General features: G+C 44.6%; 1 protein-coding gene across 5 annotated transcripts in view; it reads right to left on the bottom strand.

Moving 5' to 3' along the window:
* LOC101997947 (ecto-NOX disulfide-thiol exchanger 1) overlaps window positions 1-19278 on the bottom strand; it is a 468349-nt gene that overhangs the window by 345565 nt on the left and 103506 nt on the right. For 4 of the 5 annotated variants that reach the window (XM_005355649.3, XM_026783288.1, XM_026783287.1 and 1 more), the window contains exon 2: window positions 1886-1951. The gene's annotated coding sequence lies outside the window, so the exon portion shown is untranslated. Of the gene's footprint in view, window positions 1-1885; window positions 1952-2154; window positions 2173-19278 lie in introns of those variants that run through there. The other variant, XM_026783285.1, reaches the window with a different exon arrangement.

Genomic DNA, 19278 nt, shown 5'->3' with positions numbered 1-19278 from the left:
CTACCACCTTAAAACAGCTCCCCATCTAGACCCTGTCCTACCACCTTAAAACAGCTCCCCATCTAGACCCTGTCCTACCACCTTAAAACAGCTCCATACACTACTCATCCTGGGCACAGGAGAACTCAGTCTCCTAATCAGTCCACTCATTCCAGGCAGAAAACTCTGCCTCCAGCCCCTTACGCTTCTCGGCAGGAGGCTTCCTCTTAGTTCTTTTAGCTAATATTTTTTTTTCTGCAACAGCAGACTTGGACCGAAAGCACTGAGTTAAGAGGAAGTAAAAATTTCACAAATAAACATCTCCAGGAATAAACAGAGCCATTAAGTTCTACCTGAGGATCAGTGTCCTAATGTCTTACCAACACCCAAATCCGAATGCTAAAGTAGCTTCTAATAATCTGAGCTAGAGAAGCACAGAAATGGGAGAAGACGCTGTGAGGGCAGATCCATTCCAGGATAGCATTTATGAATTAAAGCTAGGAAACAGAACATTAAACTTAATAAGTGCAAAGCGATGCAGCTGGGGAGGAAGAGCAGCCCGGCTATGATTTAAACGGCGCTGAACTGGCTGCAAAGATATCTTGAGGTTCTGATGGACGCAGTATGCAAACTGATGGTTCGGCCTGGATGCCAGCAGAAAAGCAAGGACCGTTCACACCAGGCACTAGGTATGTCTTTTTAAATTTGCTTTCTATATAACTTTCGAAAGAGGCATCTTGTCTGTTTACAGCACTGTTTAACCTAGACTATACCGCGCGGAGGTGTTCACTGTAGTTAAGGATGGTATGAAGCCTGCACTCCTCTGGGAAGTGCACTTGGATTCTCCTAACTCAATCTGGCCACCATCAAGGTGGTCTTTCACTCATTCCGTAGACAGTAAGCAGCAGCAAGGTGGTGGTAGACTCACTGGGGGATACCAAGATTTGCTTGGACAGTACTGCAGTTGAATTATGTCCCTCTAATAGATGCAGAGGTACCAGCTTCCTGTGCATGTAAACATAACATGCTTTAGAAATGGGGTTCATAAGGATGGTGAAGCTAAGACTCCATGATTAGAATCCCCCCAGTGTCCTATGACACTGAGGTAGGCAGGCATGGAAGGAATATGAGAGGAAAACTGGGGGAAGATGCCACCTAGAAGCCAAGGAATGCCTGAGACACCAGAATCTCGAGCTGGAACCTACTCTTCCTCGCAACATCAAAACGGAACCCTGACCACGCCTTGATTGTGGACACGTAGCTTCTAGGACTATGGGGCAATGATACAGTCTAAGTCACCAAAGAAGTAAACCCAGTAACAAAATTACCATGGCAAAGAGAACTCCTGCTGGGGCCATTTCTACTGCTATCTCCGTTCAGTTAACCAGATGGCTACGTCCATACCAGATTTACAGAGGCCATATGATAAAGAGATGGTTTCTCTCTAGTGGGGATCTTTAGTCCTCTGGATAGATGGCCAGACAGAAAAGTAAGCAACAAAGCTTAATGGAAAACTAATCTGAGTAACTTGTTTGGGCAAATCAAAGTGGTGAGACATGAATTTTAATAAGAAAATGAGGGAGGGGACTCAGGACAACTTAAGATAAGAAGAAAAAGAGAAGACTTAATTTGAAGTCTTCAGTATTTACATATTTATATTAATGTGAAAAAGGGAGGTTTCTGATAAAAAGGAGGAACAGCCATAAAAATTCCACTTGACTTTAGAAATTGGTACACAACCTCCTCTGGCTGTGTTTCATTGCTGATGGTTTCCCAGGCAGCCCTGTGCGACATATGCGTAAGAGAATGACGTCAAGCCACATGATGACGGGAAGTCGGTTCCCACACAGTGACACTCTGACGTTAGTCCTGCTTGCCATTTGTGCCCCACACACCACTCCCTTACCTTAGGACAGTGAGTTCTCTCTCCTCCACGTATTATCAATACATGGCCTCGCCGGCCGCCAAGGACCTGTAAAACAAAGGCCATCTTGTTAGAAGAAACTCCAAACATCAATTGCTGAGCTGCCTAAACATGTGTAAGCAGATGCAAGGTTTCACTTGGCGGAGCTTGAGCTGAACATCGCCCTTTCTGTGCCCAGCCCATTCCAACTGAATGCCCTTGCAGAAGGGCTCCGCACCATGCTAACTTGGGAACAATCAATAACTGCTCACCATGAAGAGCCTTTAAGCCGTCAATCTTTCACAGAATATTTCTGCTTTAAAAAGCCCTTGTCATTAAAGTTTGCTACACTGCGGCTGGTGTTAGATCCAGAGCCTCACTAGTGCCTAACGCTGTGGAAGCAGATGAGCTAATTTTTCTTGTAAATTTCCAACTGGAGATGAATTAGTGGTTTGTGCATTTTTTTTTCCTAAGAAAATCTATTGTCCTGCAAACTGCAAAATATACCTAGATATTTTCATAGACTGATTGAGTTTTCTAGGAAGGATGTCAGAGTCTTCTTTTTCCAAGCATGGTCTGTACTCAGTAACATCAGGCTGGACTGAGGGTCCACGGGGAGGTGTACAGCACCAGAATCTGCATTTTCACGGGGCCTTCAGTTGGTTCCCATGCCCACAGAAGCCTGAGAAGCCTGATTTTAAAGTACCCCCAACACTGTGCTTGTGGTTCCTAGGACCACAATATGGAGTGAGCCAGATCTGAAGCCCACAATTTCATTACAGGTGTATGAATCTGAGAACAAACTGCCTCCTGATCCCTCCAAAATCCTTCACTGCTGACTAAATCCCCTTCCTGTTCCAGGACACATAGACTAACTGTGAAGCAATAGCAAAAAGCTCTTCAGTTATAACCAATGTCATCTAAAAAGTCCGAAGAGGGAAAACAGAAGTTATAAAATGGTAGGTAGATTTGCTACCATTTTAGGAAGGTGGGCACTCAGGTATGCATGCCCACTTGGAAAAAGCCTTGCTCAGTGCCAGCTGTCTGGAAGGCATGCTACAGTAAATCCTGTAACAAAAACTAGATCTTCCATAAGGTACGGTACATGGCAGTGTCAGGGCATGTAACCAAACCAGAAATGAAAGAGTCAACTACCTTACTTCGAGAAAATACTGGACTGTGACTTTCTATTTTTCTTTCGGTTTCTTTGAATATCTGTATGCATGAACCATGACCGTGGTAGCCCAGAGGTGTGCTTCCCCCCCTTTTAACTCTACTACCTGTAGACAAGGAGGAATGGCAAACATCAAATGCAGAAAGCGCCAACTCAGAAGTCTGCGGCACCCAGCGAGGGATAACAGAACTGTGCCTCTATGCTTGCCATTTGATCACACAGAGTGTCAATGAAACCTCAACCAGTTATACAGCAACCACAAAGGGAATCACATTAAAGTTAATACAAAAGTCAGGAAAATGTCCTCCGCAAGGGACATGGCTGTTTCATAGAAGCACCACTGGGAGCAATTGAGGGCTCTCGGTATGACCAAAGCGTGCACTACCCCCCTCTCTGTGCCCACCTCTTTCCTACATTTAAATGATTTTCATCTCTCTTTCTGCCCTCACTTATTCTTATGGCTTCGCTGGTTCCCTCACCACCTCCAGCTGCTGGGTCTCCTTTCCCCTTCCAATTGTCCTGCGGTGTTACCCGGTCTTTTCTGTGAGCAGGGAAGGGAGAGAAAGAAGGAACATCACATATCCCGTGCCTCCTTTCCACTGTCTCTTTTTCCCCTTCTATGCCCGCGATTTGATTCTCTTCTTCTGTGCCCTCTTTCCTTTCACAGACCTGAGTGGCTGCTGTTAGCACGCAGCCAGCCCAGCCAAGCACAGCTTAGCAACCACTGGGAAGTTCTGGACTCCTCCATTACGCCGACATAATTCTTAGACTTCACACATCCTCCTAACCTGTGCCAGGTCAACAGCCAGGGCAGGAAGGCTTTAAAAATGCAATAACCTAGCATTCTCTTAGCATTTGAAAATAGAGGACGAAACTGGAATATTCAGCTATTGTGCTTAAAAGCACAATATACTAAAGAGACATGTACAATGTGAACGGTTTCACACGCTCCCTAGTTTTACTTAAGTGCACCATGAAAGCAATCCTGGCTTTAGTCTCATCCCTCTTTGTACAGACTCCCACATCCCCCTGGGATGAGGGAAGCAACCCCCCCCCCTCCGCATACAAGGCAGTGCAATGGCTCCAGCAAGAGCTTACCAAGCGGTTCTGGACAAAGACACAATACTGCACACAAGAAACCTCCTTTACTCTCCCATCAGGAAGCCTCAAAAGGTACAGTTTAATAAATAAATGAAGATTGTATATAATACAGAAATGCCTGGTACCACTTCTCATATCAAATGCACTCAGGAAGAATGCTATAGCTTCTTAGGCTGCAATATGGCAATCTCGCATGTAGTCTTTAAACTGCGGAAAAGCAATTTTGGTTTTCTTTAAGTAGCACAATCTTTTATAGTCAAGCTGTGAAGTATCAATAAAACTCATACAAAATTCAGTTTGCTGACCTTCTGTGTCCCGGTGCCGGGGCACACAGTTCCTGGCACAGTGCATGTATGTAAGTATGTATGTGAATTATGTACATAAGTATATACAAATATTACATAATATACATATTGTATATAATGAATATACATATATATCCTAAATATATGATGGAAAAATGATTGAGTGACCAACCAACTAACACAGGTCAGTATAAATTTTAGAGAGCCTAGCTGAAAAAAATACTAATTCACACTAATGACCAGTGCACACAGGCATTTTCCAGCCAACTAAAAAATTCCCCACAATGCACTTGCTCCACAGACCACACCAACTACTGGATTCCTACTTTGGCTACAGTGAGAAGGAGATAGAGACTGTTGAGTCACGTCGAATAAACTGTGGGAAGTCACTCTGAAAGCAGGGGCCAGGTGAACAGTTTCCCGGTGACTGCAAGACACTACTGTCAATCAATCCATCAAGAGTGAAAGAAAGAACGAGCCTGGAAGTTTGTTACATGTGACTCTAAATTGCTTTGTAATTAAAAGCATGTATTTCATTATGTGGCACCAGTGTTCCACAGAAATTACAAGAGGTTCTTTTTACCGCTAACAACCCTATCATCACTGGGCTGAAGGCGTCACGCCCCCATCAAAGCCATTCAGAAACCTACAGAGTCAGCCATCTTTCTGGAGCATCTGGGGTAACTCTCAACATCTCTGGCTCTCCATGGAAACAGTTTACAAATGTCAAGTACTCACTTGGACAAGGAGTTCATTCTTTAAAAGGAAATGTTTTGGCAGCTCCTAGGACATACATATTTCAACATGAATCTGGTCTGGGTAGGAGAAAGTATTCAAACCCATCAGTTTTACTTATGACTAACAGTGTTGAGGGCTATTCCCCTGCAGATGGTGGCACTGTGCTTGAGAAACAGCAGAAGCAGGAAGGTCTCTGTCACCTCTGCTGCCCTTCTTGCCTTAATCTGGTCAGTAGGACTTGGTTTAAAAAAATTCAGACCTCTAGAAGCAGATCACAAGACCCTCACATGAGAAGTAAAGCCTCTACACATAACTCAAAGAGCCAAGGATATGGGGGTACCAAGAAGACCCGAAGTCCTTAGTAGACCTCCTTCCATTCACTACTAGTAGATCATATTCTTTTGCCCAAACCTATTTGTCCACAACTACCCACTTCTTAGGCAACAACAAAACCTACCAGCTTAACAACTGTTTGAGGTCATTATTGTATGACGTCTCCACTGTCCCATAAAAACTTTAAAAAAGCTTGTATGTCTTTCTTTTTATGAGTGTCTTTTGTTTGGTGAATATGGCCATGAACGCAGGCTAGACTTCTCTCCTCCTATGGGTATTTTACACCGCTCCCTCACTATCGCAAGTGCAAACCATGAGACTGCATTTGCTACTGTGCAACAAGCCAGCTTTTCTAATAACATGGATTTAGAGTCAAGGTAGAATGTTTTAGCTGATTCTCCTTAAATTTAATTTTGAGTCTTCCAGTGATATGGTTTCCTGCTTCTATGAAGACCACCATTCCACACTTTCGGTCTTACCCAAATATCGTTATAAAACAGTTCCCAAGAGCATCCACCAAGATGGCTGAAGTGGAGCAGAAAAAGAAGCGGAACTTTTCACAAATTCACCTACCCCAGCATGGACCTGGATCTGGATGCTAGATTCGACCTGTGAGCCCCTGATGCAGTTGTACAGAGGCAGCGCCTGAACCTTGGCCTGTGGTAGAAGCAGCAGTTGCTACTCAAGCACCTGAGAAAGGCCAAGAAGGAGGCGCCACCCATGGAGAAGCCAAAGATGGTGAAGACCCACCTGGGGGACATGATCACCAAGCACGGTAGGTGTGTACCTGACCATTGGCCAGGTGGAAAACCAGAGATGATCAGCCACTACCTGGGTGAGTTCTCCATCACCTACAAGCCTGAGAAACACTATAGCCTTGGTGCCAATAATACTCCTGTTTCATTCCTCTCAAGAAGCTCTAGCCAATGAAGACTCATGTTTAGTCGTGGGATGTGGGGGGAGGTGTGAGGGGGATCCAGAAATAAAATCAGCATTGTGCTTGGCATCCACCATCTACAATGTCCTAAGACTGTTTACAAATGGGATGCTGAGGGAGGACCAAGAGGGGAGGAGGGTCGAAGGGGACTGTGTCATCCAGGAAATCATCAGAGCCACTGTTTGGCTTCACTGGCATTTCAGTATCTTCAGATGTCTTTGAGACACATCCCAATCGAGTAAGTTCTGGAGAAAGAAAGCAAACTGATGGAGGAGTAATTCATGACCAGCTCTTCCTGGAAGACACACTGCAGGGGATCAGGGACTCCATGCCCAGAAGTGGCCAAGCCCTGTTTAAGCAAAGCTTTTGGTGACAGAGGGCCCAGGGGAACCCTCTGTAAAGAGATCACCACATATTTTCATAGTTTAAAAAGAAGAAGTAAGTCCAGCCTCAGTTGTTCATGAATAAGGCCTCTTTAACATTTTAATGAGAACATTAACTCAGCTTCACTTGGTTTGGCCTTCCCAGAAAGTCTGTTAGCCTTAAAGAAAGTTACTTACAAAACCAATAATGAAATTGCAGGCCTCTCTGTGCCCCCGAGGGCACCACTGAGCCACAAACAGTGACTGTATTATTGCTCCCTGGAACTAGCCTATATTTTGATCACACTACAGTTTGGTAAATGAGTCAAATGTCTAAAGAAAGACCTTCATCCCTGTAGTGCTGTGTGTTATGTGTGCTCACTCATTTTATATCAGATTTGCCCCCTAATTCACGTTTTATGATATACACCACTTGGAATACAATGTGTGACTCAATAAATGTTAGAACATACTTTTCTGCTATTCTCCCTTAATCATTTTCTACCGCCTGCCTCCTCTCTTGCCATGTGACGAGTTCCCACCGAAGCTTCAAACTGCCTTTCACCTGGGGCCTATTAAATTCAGAAGACAACCCACGGAGCTTCAGCAGCCAAAGGTGAACAAGAAATAATTCCCAGCCTTGGAGACTTAACACGATTTTCTGCTTCATCCTCTCAGCAAAATCTGGAAATCTGGAGCCAGGTGAATGAAAGCGTTTGTTACCTTTAAAACCAAGGAGGGGAGAAGGCTAGAGCTGAAGGGAATTAACATTTAGGTCACCCTGCGTGCGACCCTTACAACATTTGCTGCGCACCCACTAGGCAGAGGCACTGGTCCAGCTACTGTAAGAAGGCCTGGATCCCAGACAGGCCACAACTCCATTCCCACTATGACGTTCTAGTGAGAAGGACAGATAAAGAGAAGATGAAGACATCAGAGAGAGACAAGTGACATGAAGAAAATACAGCAGAGATATTATCAGAGCTGTTTGTCAAACACAGTGTAACTTTAAAATCAAGCTGGGGGGGGGCACAGAAGAATTCTTAAGCTCATTTAAAGACATGGAGGAACTTTGAATTTATATTCATAAGAAAAAGAAGCCAAGGACAAAAGACCACATAACCTGTGTGACAGCAGTGGTTGCCAGGGAGTGAGGGAAAGGGCGGATGAATACAGAGGACGCTGGCACAGGAACCATTGTGTATGACAGCATAGTAGTAGATGGATGGCATTGTTGTGTCCAAACTTCCTGAATGTGTAGCCTCAAGAAGAGACACTCACAAAGGCCACTGACGGGTGGCATGGTGTGTCAACAGGCCCTGTGAGTGCGGATGTCGACGCGGAGAGGAAATGGATCCGAGAACTCCTTTGTTTGCTTGTTCTCCTCGCGTTCTAGTCTTTCTGTTGCTGTGCTAAATTCTGGACCGAAACAACTCGGAGAAGAAAGGGTCTGTTTGGCTTACAGTTCATCATCACAGTCTAGCATGGGAAGCAGCCTGCTCAGGAGATCCAGCAGGAGCCTGGAGGCAGGGACGGAAGCAGAAAACATGAAGGACAGTGTTTATTGCCTTGCTCTCTCCATCTTTTGCCGGGCTGCTTTCTTAGATACCACAGGACCACCCTCCTGCTCAGGGGTGGCACTGCCCCACGGTGGGATGGCCACTCCCATTGATCAAAAAAATATTCCACAGGCTTGCCTACAGACCACTGTGATGAAGGAATTTTCTGATTAAAGTTCCATCTTCCCAGACAGCCCTAGCTTGTGTCAAGATGACAGAAAACTAACCAGCACACATCCTTGGTGGCTGGACATAACACACACATATGTATGTGACTATATATGCATACATGTGTGTGAGATCACATGTAAATGCACGTAACTCTGATATGGTGATTTTGTAATTCAAAGTAAACTTTGAATAATTTCACCACTTTTCCAAGAAATATAAAGAACGGCTGTGCTCTCCATGAACTTCAACGAGGCTGAGGGTAAATGACAAGTCTGACTAAGCTCTCACAGCCAGTCATCCAGGCTTCCTTACCCCAAACCACACACCTCTGGATTTCTCTCAGAGTACCCCACAGGTGCTGCCCTTGCTGTGAGAACATTCCAGCATGAGACAATGCTGCCGCCTTCCTCTGTCCCTTCCCTTTGTCTCATCCTGCCATCCGTGCTAGTTAAATAATCCATAAAATGTGGCTGAGAAAATGAAAAAATCATTAACACCAAAGCCAGTCTCACAGCGAGAAGATTAAATATTAAGGTGCCATGTGACACAGATTTTCAAATAGACATTTAAATTATCAACAGCAGGCCTCCGCTGCAATGCCCATGCAATGCCCTCCTGGGAGATGCACGGAGAGAACATGCACATGGGAAGGTCACACACCAGGACTCAGTGGCCTCGTGGGATCGTGTCCACATGGCACCTGGAACTCTTGCAATCATCTTCTCAGAGAACACTAAAGGAACGGAATAAGCCCGCACTCCAAGCATACTCCTCTTGTATATGTGCTGTGGAAACAGAGGAAGGGGGATCGGTCCAAGTTCCAGGCAAGCTTGGTCACATGGAAAGACCTAGCCCAGTCGGAGCTATGTGGCAAGACCCTGTCTCAGAAAGAGAAATAAAAATAGGGTTGAGGAGATGGTGGAGTCAGTGAAACACTCAGTGTTGTGAGTGAAATCCCCAGAGCCTGAGCGAAAAGGCCTGGCATGGCAGCGGGGGACACTTGGAATCCGGGAATTTGGCAGAGGATAATGGGGACACTGGGGGGTTCGGTGGCCAGCTGGTCTAGTCTGCTTGGTGAGTTCCTGGCCAATGACATTCTGTCTCAAAAGAAAAGGTGAATGCTTGAAAGACAACTGAGATTGGCCCCAGCATCCACACATGTACAAGTACACACACACACACACACACACACACACAACAAAAACACCGTACACAAGCTGGGCATGGCGGCACACGCCTGTAGTCCCCAGCACTTGGGCTATAGAGGCAAGAGGAACTATGAGCGTTCTAGGACAGCCTGTTCTATGTAGAGTTCTAGGAAGGTGAGGCTATGTATAGAGACTTTGTCTCAACAAACAAACAAAAATAAACACCGAACAAACTTTAGGAAAAAAACAATAATAGAGCCAACGAGTTCACAGGTCTGGTCTGTAACGTTTAAAGGAGTAACTAGAGGAAACAGATTAACCTGAAAGAACTCCGATCCAGTTTAAAGAGAGCAAACATTGGGGGTAGAGCTGGGGAGCCTGCAGGGAAGGGTTCTGTCTTAACTGCACACCATGTAGGCAAGTTTTAAAGCAAGGCTTCCATAGCTCACTGCCAGGTGTTCTGAGGTCGCCCACCTTATGACACTGTAGAGTCTGAAAAGCAAACAGTGAGGAGGTGCCAACCTCCGCCCTGTGAGTCACGCATCTTGTCCCTCTGTGTGGGGGCTGTTTGCTGTCCTGCTGATCTGCACACTTCCTCTCTACAGCTCTGCACCAGAATTTCCCAAAGGACCCTCATTATAACCACAGCCCCACAGAGGGACCCCAGTTGTGGGTTCCACAAGAACTGACCTGAGAATAGTCCAGGAAAAGAGCCCAGGGCAGAGGCCTTTGAGAAGTTGCACTCTGACTTAGTTTAGAAACGTCCTTCAGGGCTAAACACAGGGCGCTGCGGTATCTTAAGAGAGCCATTCAATCTTCTCCTCCACTGATTGTCTTAACCAAACACTCATGAGAACTGGAATTTGCCCTGACAGAAACGGTCAGGTGGTCACTCTAAAACTGCCTAGGATTTCAAGCCAAGAGCCTCTCTTCAGGTCATATTTCCCTGCATATTCTGCCCCGTAGAGACTGTTTTCCACTGCCAGGGCACGTACTGTTTCCAACTCTACCTTCCCCCAACTTGAAAATGCCCTTTCCTCTTTTGGCAGAGCGGGGTGATGGATTTGCGAAGACAGCACAATAATGGCAGCTGATGAGAGAGAACTGGAACTAACTCAGCCATGCTGGATCTGTCTGTCCTAAAGATCCTGAGCCTTGGGAGGTATTAAGGCAGTGTCAGGGATGGGCTAGGGCTGGGAGGCCTGGAGATCAAACAAGCACACAAGCAGGAATGGTGGGAAGAAAGCAGAGCTGATACAACAAGGAGGATCCAAGATGGAAGCCAACGCTGAAAGGAAAAGTCCAAGTTCTCAGCACAAAGGAAATTTATTTGCCCCGAGAATAAGAGAAAAGACAGGAGATACAGGACAAGGGATGAGGGGGAGGGACCAAGGGAGAGAGGAAAGAGGCATTTGTCCCGGAGGGGAACAGAGAACTGCTTCTGGATGGAGAGGAGACAGACATGGCACAGAAGAAAAATGGTAGCACAAGGGGAAACTCTGTGTTAGATGAGGTATTTTATTTTAACTGGGCATGTTAATTAGGTGAACCAATTAGGGTTTTTCATTGTTGGACTTCGTTATTTGGATAGCTGGACCTTGGTAGTAAGCCTCAGGAAGAGGAAGTGGCCAAATAAGAGAATAGACTTTGAAGGCTAACTTTAGGAATGTAATCTAATGGTTTTTAGCAAAGTCACAGGAATGGAGAGAAGGGAAGGCCTGCCAGACCCATGCTCGCCATTCATGAGCCATGCTGGCCAGAGTCGCTTCAAACACACCACCATGTGGCATCTCAAAGTGACTTCAGAGGTCAGGAACAAAAGCATTCAAAATGCAATGGCACCTACCACTGGCAATGGAAAGAGCTGTGTGGCCACAAATAAGGGAAATGCTGGCTCCTCTTCACTCCTGACAGTGCAAACCACCTCCTTCAGCACCTTACTTCTCCCTCACTTCACAGTTCCAGCCCACATTCAATGCCCCATTACGTTTGTGTGACACTTGATGCTATGAAAACACCAGCGACCACTTTGAGGCACCTGTGGAACAGCAGGCTCTCTCTCCAAAGCACTGTTTGCCTTTTTTGTCTTTTCCTTCCCACAAGTACTGTTAAATAAATATAGAGCCAAAGGGATGGACAATGTACAAACTGTACAGTGCGTCATTGTGAAAAAAAAAAACTGCATCTACATCTGTGATCTTTTGAGGAGGATCTGGGCTTTGCAGAGTGCCCTGTTCGTCTGGTTTGTTTGGGCTTTATAAATAGATGATCCTTGACTTGCAGTGGTTTAGCTTATGATGGTGCCTACTATACACACAGTGGCATCTGGATGTTCCATCCTGAAGTCCTCTAGAGCTAGCAATGTGTGGACCAATGTTCTCTTGCAACGCCAGGCATCAGTAGAGCATCACGACTCCCAGCCATTGAGAAGACCACCAGGGGCCATCCACTAAGGAATACCATCCCTAAGCTGTGATGTTCAGCGGGTAGGTATATAAAATGCCTTTAGACTGCAGATAGTTTTCTCAGTACACTATAGGTATTACACAGCGTAGCCCCATCATAATTTGAGAAGAATTTGCCCGATGGCTTTCACTCCTCTGGACTTCTCCAGTTCAGAACTGGCAAGGCAACAGTGTCAGCCAGAGGATTAAAGGCCACTGGCATCAGGGACATACAATAGATCAATCCTAAACTGAAAAATCTCATATACAGACGTAGGCCTAGCTGCTTGACAGCTATGCCATCAAGGTTAAATGACCGCACCTCCTGATTCCAAGTCTCCCCATAAGCAATGTGGACAATATTAAATACTAGGCCAGATAAAAATGAAGCTGCAGATGGCACACTGTCTACAAGACTGAAGGCTATTTATCTTCCCCCATTTTCTCATATTTCCCATGACCCCTTCCTTACACAACAACTGCCTTACTAATGGTATTTCCGGGTACAAAAGGCTGTCTGAAAATTAATGGAGGAACATCAAGTTTCTTTGCACTGACAGCCTCCTGCCTTCATATCAAACTTGTCTGTGTATGGTCTGAGATCAGCTGTCACTCACAGCAGGTGTCCAGGGAATGACAATGGCTGTGAAGAAAACCCCCCAGAGAACTGAAGCTCACTCTTTCAGAAACCAATGCTCCTTATATCTGAAAGCATTCAAAAACATTCTTTTTTTTTCTCCCCACCACTATGCTAACACAGGAGGTGGGAAGAAGAGTCTTCTCTGACTTCTGGCTACCCCAGTGAACTCAGATCTGATGCTGGAATAAAAGTAGGCGTTCCTTGAATTCCTTTTAAAAGTCCCTAGATTTGCTACACCGAATGCTCCCAGATCTCCATGCAATTCTCTTCCATTTTGTTTCTTTCCATGGTTGGCAGCTTCTTCCCTGGCAGGCAGAAGACCCAGGAAGGAACAAGTTCACACCCTTGCCATAGTCAAAGACTTAGCTGAGAACAATCCCCAGGTGCCTTGCAGCTGAGGTCTCAGGGCACACATGCATTTCAGAAGAGTGCCAAGGAACACCCCTCAGTGAAGACTGCTCTCTCCCTAAAGTCTCACATAAAAAAGGGGGTCTCAAAAATATCCACAAAGTGAACGAACAGAGTAAACAGTCTACAAATTGTGTAATTGCTGTTTCCTGTTTGTAAAGTTTTACCTAATCCTTAGTTAGGCCCCTTACTTGCTCAAGGCTGTATTTCTTCACTGGTTAAGCAAGGCAACTGGGCTCAATTATCCCTAAAAAAAACTTTCCAACAGTAAAGGCACAGATGAGCACTGTGTGTGTGTGTGTGTGTGTGTGTGTGTGTGTGTGTGTGTGGTGTTCCAGAGGGTGGCACTGCTGGAAATATCACTATCAGAAAGGTGTGGTATAGGAGAGTATAATGAATATACAGTATATTTCATGCACTTAATGGGATTGCTACCCTATAAGAAGATATTGTATTGTACCATGGCAACAAAGATAAAAGAAATTAGCTCTCTCATTTCTTTCTCTCACCACCAATAAGGTAGAAATATTGAGCAAAGGGTATAAACATATTGATCTTTCTTTCCTGTGTCATATGTTCTTAATAATTGAAAAGCCTTCTGTATCCCAAAATAAGTCAGCAGTGCTCAAGCAAACAGAACCTTACAGGCTTCTTTTTTCTAATAACTAAATACAGCTCTCACTGACCTTCGGTGCCTCGCTATTCCTCCCATCTCTACTTGGTTCATATATTAGCTTAGCAGTAAGTACTTCTGTTTAAATAATGCAGTGGTTTCAGTCTTTGCGCCAAAATTCAATGTTCAAAATTCAAAATCCATAAACTCCAACCTTATTTTATTAAAATGGAAACCTCTAGATTAAATTAATTCATAAAGTTCACACATAAAGTGAACACACTCAGGCAATAAGTGCATCATTGCTCAACATGCACACTTGAGGGTGTTGTGAGGACTGTTTCTCCCAAGAAACCTTAGCCCAGTGAAACCTGGTCTGGAAGCCATGCTCAGCTATGGTGTCCAGATAGGCTGGTATTTCTTTAATTCAATTCTACACAAAGTATGCTTTCCTTGAGCACTATACCAATTCTAGAGGGTGTATGAAAATGAATAAAATACATGACAACTGCCTTAGAGGAAAAGCAGTAAGACCAAGTGTCTAAGAGCAGCTAACACTAGGGAATGGTTGCCCCGGACTGAATCTTAGCTTTCCTATATGTGTAAGACCTGGGCAAGCTATTTACCCCCCAGAATCTGTGTCCTTAGAGAAACAGTGACTGTGACTACAGTAAATTTCTTACAGTTCTGAGTTATTACTCATAGTATTAAAAAACAGTTGAGCATAGTAAGAAGAAGTACTTGGGGGTATCACCAACATGATTACATCATTACAAACCTACAACACAGAAGCTAAAATAAATCGTTTTCATAGTTAGTAAAAATGAAACCACAACAAAAACAAATCCTGAGGAAATGGGATAAAAATAACCCAGAAAATCATAGTCCAGGTTTCATCAATAATTCTTTCATTGGCCTGAAAAATCCCAACTACGCCTATTCCTCAGAGACAGGGAAGGGTGGTGGGGTGGAAGCAGGAGAGAACTGTAAAGAGACATTCCAGAGAAGAGAATGTAAGTTTCTCAGCCAGCATTCACCTCCCAGAACATGCCCTTCCTCAAGCCTCATGTGCTTCCCCCACATCCTTTGTGTTATCATACAATGTTAGATGGAGAACGGCCTTAGAACTCACCTGATCTAAACCTCTTACTTTACCCACGAGAAGAATTAAGAGCCAGTGAGACAAAGACTTGCCCTGGCCGCAGCTGTGTAAAGACACAAACAAAACTGAAGCTGGACTCATCCACCCTGTACTGTCTCCCTCAGGACAACAGGGGGATGCATCAGTCTGCCTGGCCCTCCGCCCATTTGGCAGAAACAGAGATTTTTCTCTTGGGAAGAAAATGTTGGGAAATGTTTTTAAATGAATTAGCAAGAATCTTACTGTTTTAAATTCAATAAATAAAATGTTTTATTATTAACTTCATTGCTGGCTAAGCCTGAAATTGAGTTTTTCTATGCTTGGACAAGTCCTGCCCAACCAATAACAGGACACCAATTGCAATTAAACAAGTATTCTACTTAGACTAAAATGTATGTGCCCATGTGCACACACACACACACACACTCAGGATACCCTTAATCAAAAAAGAAGTTTCAGAACTCACTGTCATTCTCACAGCCTATGCTTAGGACAGAAAGTATTTAATATTTGAAGATAGAGCTCTTAACCCAAACTTCAAAACACTGATTTTTTTTTTCCATAGGAGGAATGAACTTCCCAGGGCTGCCAATGCTGTTGTTTCTACCCAGAGTCAACAGCAGCCCACCGTGGTGGTGATCAGCCGGCTATTCTATCTGGTTCCTGACGGTCCCTCCGCAGCATGGTTTCTGTACCAGTGCCTGTGTTGCCTTGCTTCCTCATGCTAAGCCCTGGGTGCCACAGTGGAAGAGCAAAGCTCCTAAGCCAGAGCCTCTTAGTCATGTATGAAACAACCCTGTAAGTCTCCTTGTCTGTTGTTAGATTACAGGGCCTGAAAGATAAGACTCTAAAACAAACATTTAGAAGCGAAAAGTAAGCAGAAAAGCTCTGCTTGCTCCCAGCTCCTCTTTCCTATTTCCTGGGACCAAGATGGTATATTTGCTTCTCCATGAGGGGCTTAAAATGTATAAACTCACAATAATGATCGGAGAGGTTCTGATCAGGTTCCCACAGTGGCTTACACGGCAGGAACATTTGAATCTAGGCCACTAGAAGTACCTTAGTTCCATGGTTGAAATAGGTATTTTGCTTTGCACAGTCTAGACATACATGAAGCCGGATTATTGGAGCCACACTTGGTGTGTGCTATTTAGACAGGTTCTACCCTTTACTGTTATAGGTCTGCCTGTCTTTATGTTTCTTTCATAGATAACACGGGCCAGCTACCTAGGATAGTTGTAACTATGGATTGTTTTAGTTTCATGGGGCAAATACCATGACTGAAAGCTATTTAGGGAAGGAAAGGATAGGCTTCCATTTCCAGGCTATAGTTCATAGCTTGGGAAGCCAAGGCAGAAATTCAAGCATAATCAGGAAGTAGAAACCAGGAGGATCACAAATTGCTAGAGTCCCTCGGTTCTTGATTAGCGCCTTTCTTACATAGCCCAGGACCACCTTACCCAGGGAAAGATGCTGCTCACACTGCCCTATGCCCTCCTATATCAATTAATAATCAAGATAAAACCCCACAGATGGACTGGAGAGATGGCTCAGATGTTAAGAACACTGGCTGCTCATCCAGAGGTCCTGAGTTTAATTCCCAGCAACCACATGATGGCTGACAGCCATCTCCAGTGGGATCTGATGCCCCCTTCTGCCATAAAGGCGTACAGGAAGATAGAGCACTCACACACAAAATAAATAAATAAATAAATAAATAAATAAATAAATAATTACCCTCCAAAAAAAAAAACTAGGAAGGAAGGAAGGAAGGAAGGAAGGAAGGAAGGAAGGAAGGAAGGAAGAAAGAAAGAAAGAAAGAAAGAAAGAAAGAAAGAAAGAAAGAAAGAAAGAAAGAAAGAAAGCCAGCCAGCCACAGGCAAGTCTACAGGACAGACCAATACCTGAGCAGGGCAATCCCTCAGTTTAAACTACCTTCTCAGAAGTTCAAAGCTGTGACAAACTGACAGTTAAAGCTAGCTAGGATATAGGTGTTGTTCTTATGTGAAATTCAACATTAGGAAGACTTTCAAAGGAAGAGAAAAAAAGCAAACATTCCAAGTTTCAAAAGAGTTGAGCCAACACTCTAAAGTTCCTAAAAAAGGATTAATAATGATAATAATTAACTAGTTAATAAGGACAAAAGTTGCTTCATGCATCACTCTATCCTGCATGCCAGCCAGAAGCAGCAACTCATTATCTCCAGATGCCTCTAGGAGAAAAAAAAAAAAAAAGATGTTCCACAAATGTAACAGGAGTTGAGATCCTGGGGGAACCAATTAGATTTAAGCCACTTCCAAAATGCTGTGAAGGAAAACAAGAAGGCATGAGGAAAGAACTTGGCACCTGAGATGGCATTTTACATGTTCTGCTCTGGGCCCGCGGAGAACTTTTCATGTAATGGCGAGTTGCCATGCTTATAAAATCAATCCTGGGTTTTTTTTAATGGAATTGAATTATTGGCTAGTAAAACAAATTTAATTTCAGAGGGAGAACGTGGGACATCCAATCTAATAGGTACCTTAACCTTCATGTTTGGAATTAGTAGAAAGAAAGAAAAAAAAACAAACAGACAAGGCCAATGCAGGAGGCAGACACTGGTGAAGAGCTTCCTCGGGTAACTGGCTGCTATGCAGACTTGGAAGTTCCTGCAGTTTTCTAGCAAGGCTTTGGGGATGCATGTGTGGTAGAAGGCAAGAAGACCTTTGGGAGCCACACAGGCTTCACAATGGCCTCGGGAAAATCCATAGCTGGCGAATCTGGGACGGGAAGAAAGGGGAGAATCCAGAGGGTTCTCTGCCCTACTGTGTTTCTCTGATGACAGAAGCAAGCCTGGGTGTTAGCTGGTGGTAGCAGGGGAGACCTTGATATCTATCCCCTGACTCCTAGATCTCACCAGAGCTCACTACTCTAATAGTGGTGGCTATTTTTGAGTTCAGTTTAGTCTTTCATAATGGGATGCAAAACAGATAATGTCTAAGACAAGAGAGCCAGGCAAAAGCCACTGAGATTTTGAAATAGATGACTTCAGTTGGCTTCCTGAGACCTCTTCATCCCAGGACGAAACAGCAAATGGCTCTTGCTCCAGAGATGCCCGGAGGCTCCACCAGACTCCTGCTGTAAACCTCTCTCACTTTCATTTCCTCTTTTGAATGGTACCCAAGAAGTTTGGGTCTAAAAAGCCAAAAAAGATAAAAGGGAAAATGCCCTATTAAAGAGTTTTAAGGGGGCTACGAGAGTTAAGACAACCTTCTGTTTTCGATAGAGTTGAATATTTTGACTGCACCATCTCACCTTCCACTTCCCATTAGAAAGAACGGCTGGTGCCCTGCTTCTGGCACAAACCAATGAATATATGTTAGGTTCCCACTCTGTGTCAATCACCGAACCAAGTCACAAAACACCAAGGACAAAGGACTCTCTTTCTGCCTCTCCAGAGATAACCCTCAAGCCAATGACGAAGAGGCATATCTAGGCAGGAAACAACCTCACCTGCAAAAACTTGGATTATGGTGGGAAGGGTGGGCACCTTACATGTCACCCACTCCATAAAGTCCTCCCCGGAAACAGTACTCTCTCACTGAGCATGTCTGTCTTGTAGAAAGTATCTTACATTTTATTTATAGATGCAGTGGTCTCTTTTCCCTTGGGTTCTTTGAGAAACGATGCTTTAACGACTGACAAGAGCAGTCAGGAAATGCAAAGTTCTGGACTCCCGTGTGGTCCGTGACTGTATCTCTCTTCTGAAGTGAATGAAAAATGAGGACAGGACTGCTCCCAGGTATACGGCTGAGAAGGTTTCTTGTAGATATGAGGGAAAGAACAGGCAGAGGCATCTGGAAGGGTCCAGACTGAAGAGAGGCTAATAGAGTGAACCAGACCATGAGGGCGGGGGAGGGAGCTAAGAGAGAAGCTGCTGACCATGGCTTATTAGGGTATAGAGGAATCAGAGAAGTTGGGGGAAGGGCAGTGAAGCTCAGGGGCTCCAGAGGTCCAGGGTAGGAGACAGGGTGAGAAGAGCTGAGAGGAGTCAGGATTAGGTAACAGGCATGGGTGACACTGAGAGAGACTGGCCAGCATCTGCTTTGATATGCTCAATAGGCACCTCAGCCATTTGTCTGCGAGTTCTTTGAGACCTAACACCAAGAAACCAAAGTGCCCAAATCGGACTTTGCCAGTCCTACCTGATAGGACAGTAAACTAAAGGATCTAAGGGAAAGAAGAATGTGCACACATTTAGATTAGTTAAAACTGACTCCCAGGGGTCCTTGGACCTCTCACAGGGCAGGGAACCCTGACTGCTCTTTGGGCTGATGAGGGAG

The sequence above is a fragment of the Microtus ochrogaster genome, chromosome 17 (assembly GCF_000317375.1).
Source record: "Microtus ochrogaster isolate Prairie Vole_2 chromosome 17, MicOch1.0, whole genome shotgun sequence".
Lineage (NCBI taxonomy): Eukaryota > Metazoa > Chordata > Mammalia > Rodentia > Cricetidae > Microtus > Microtus ochrogaster.
This window is presented reverse-complemented; position numbering and strand designations above follow the sequence as displayed.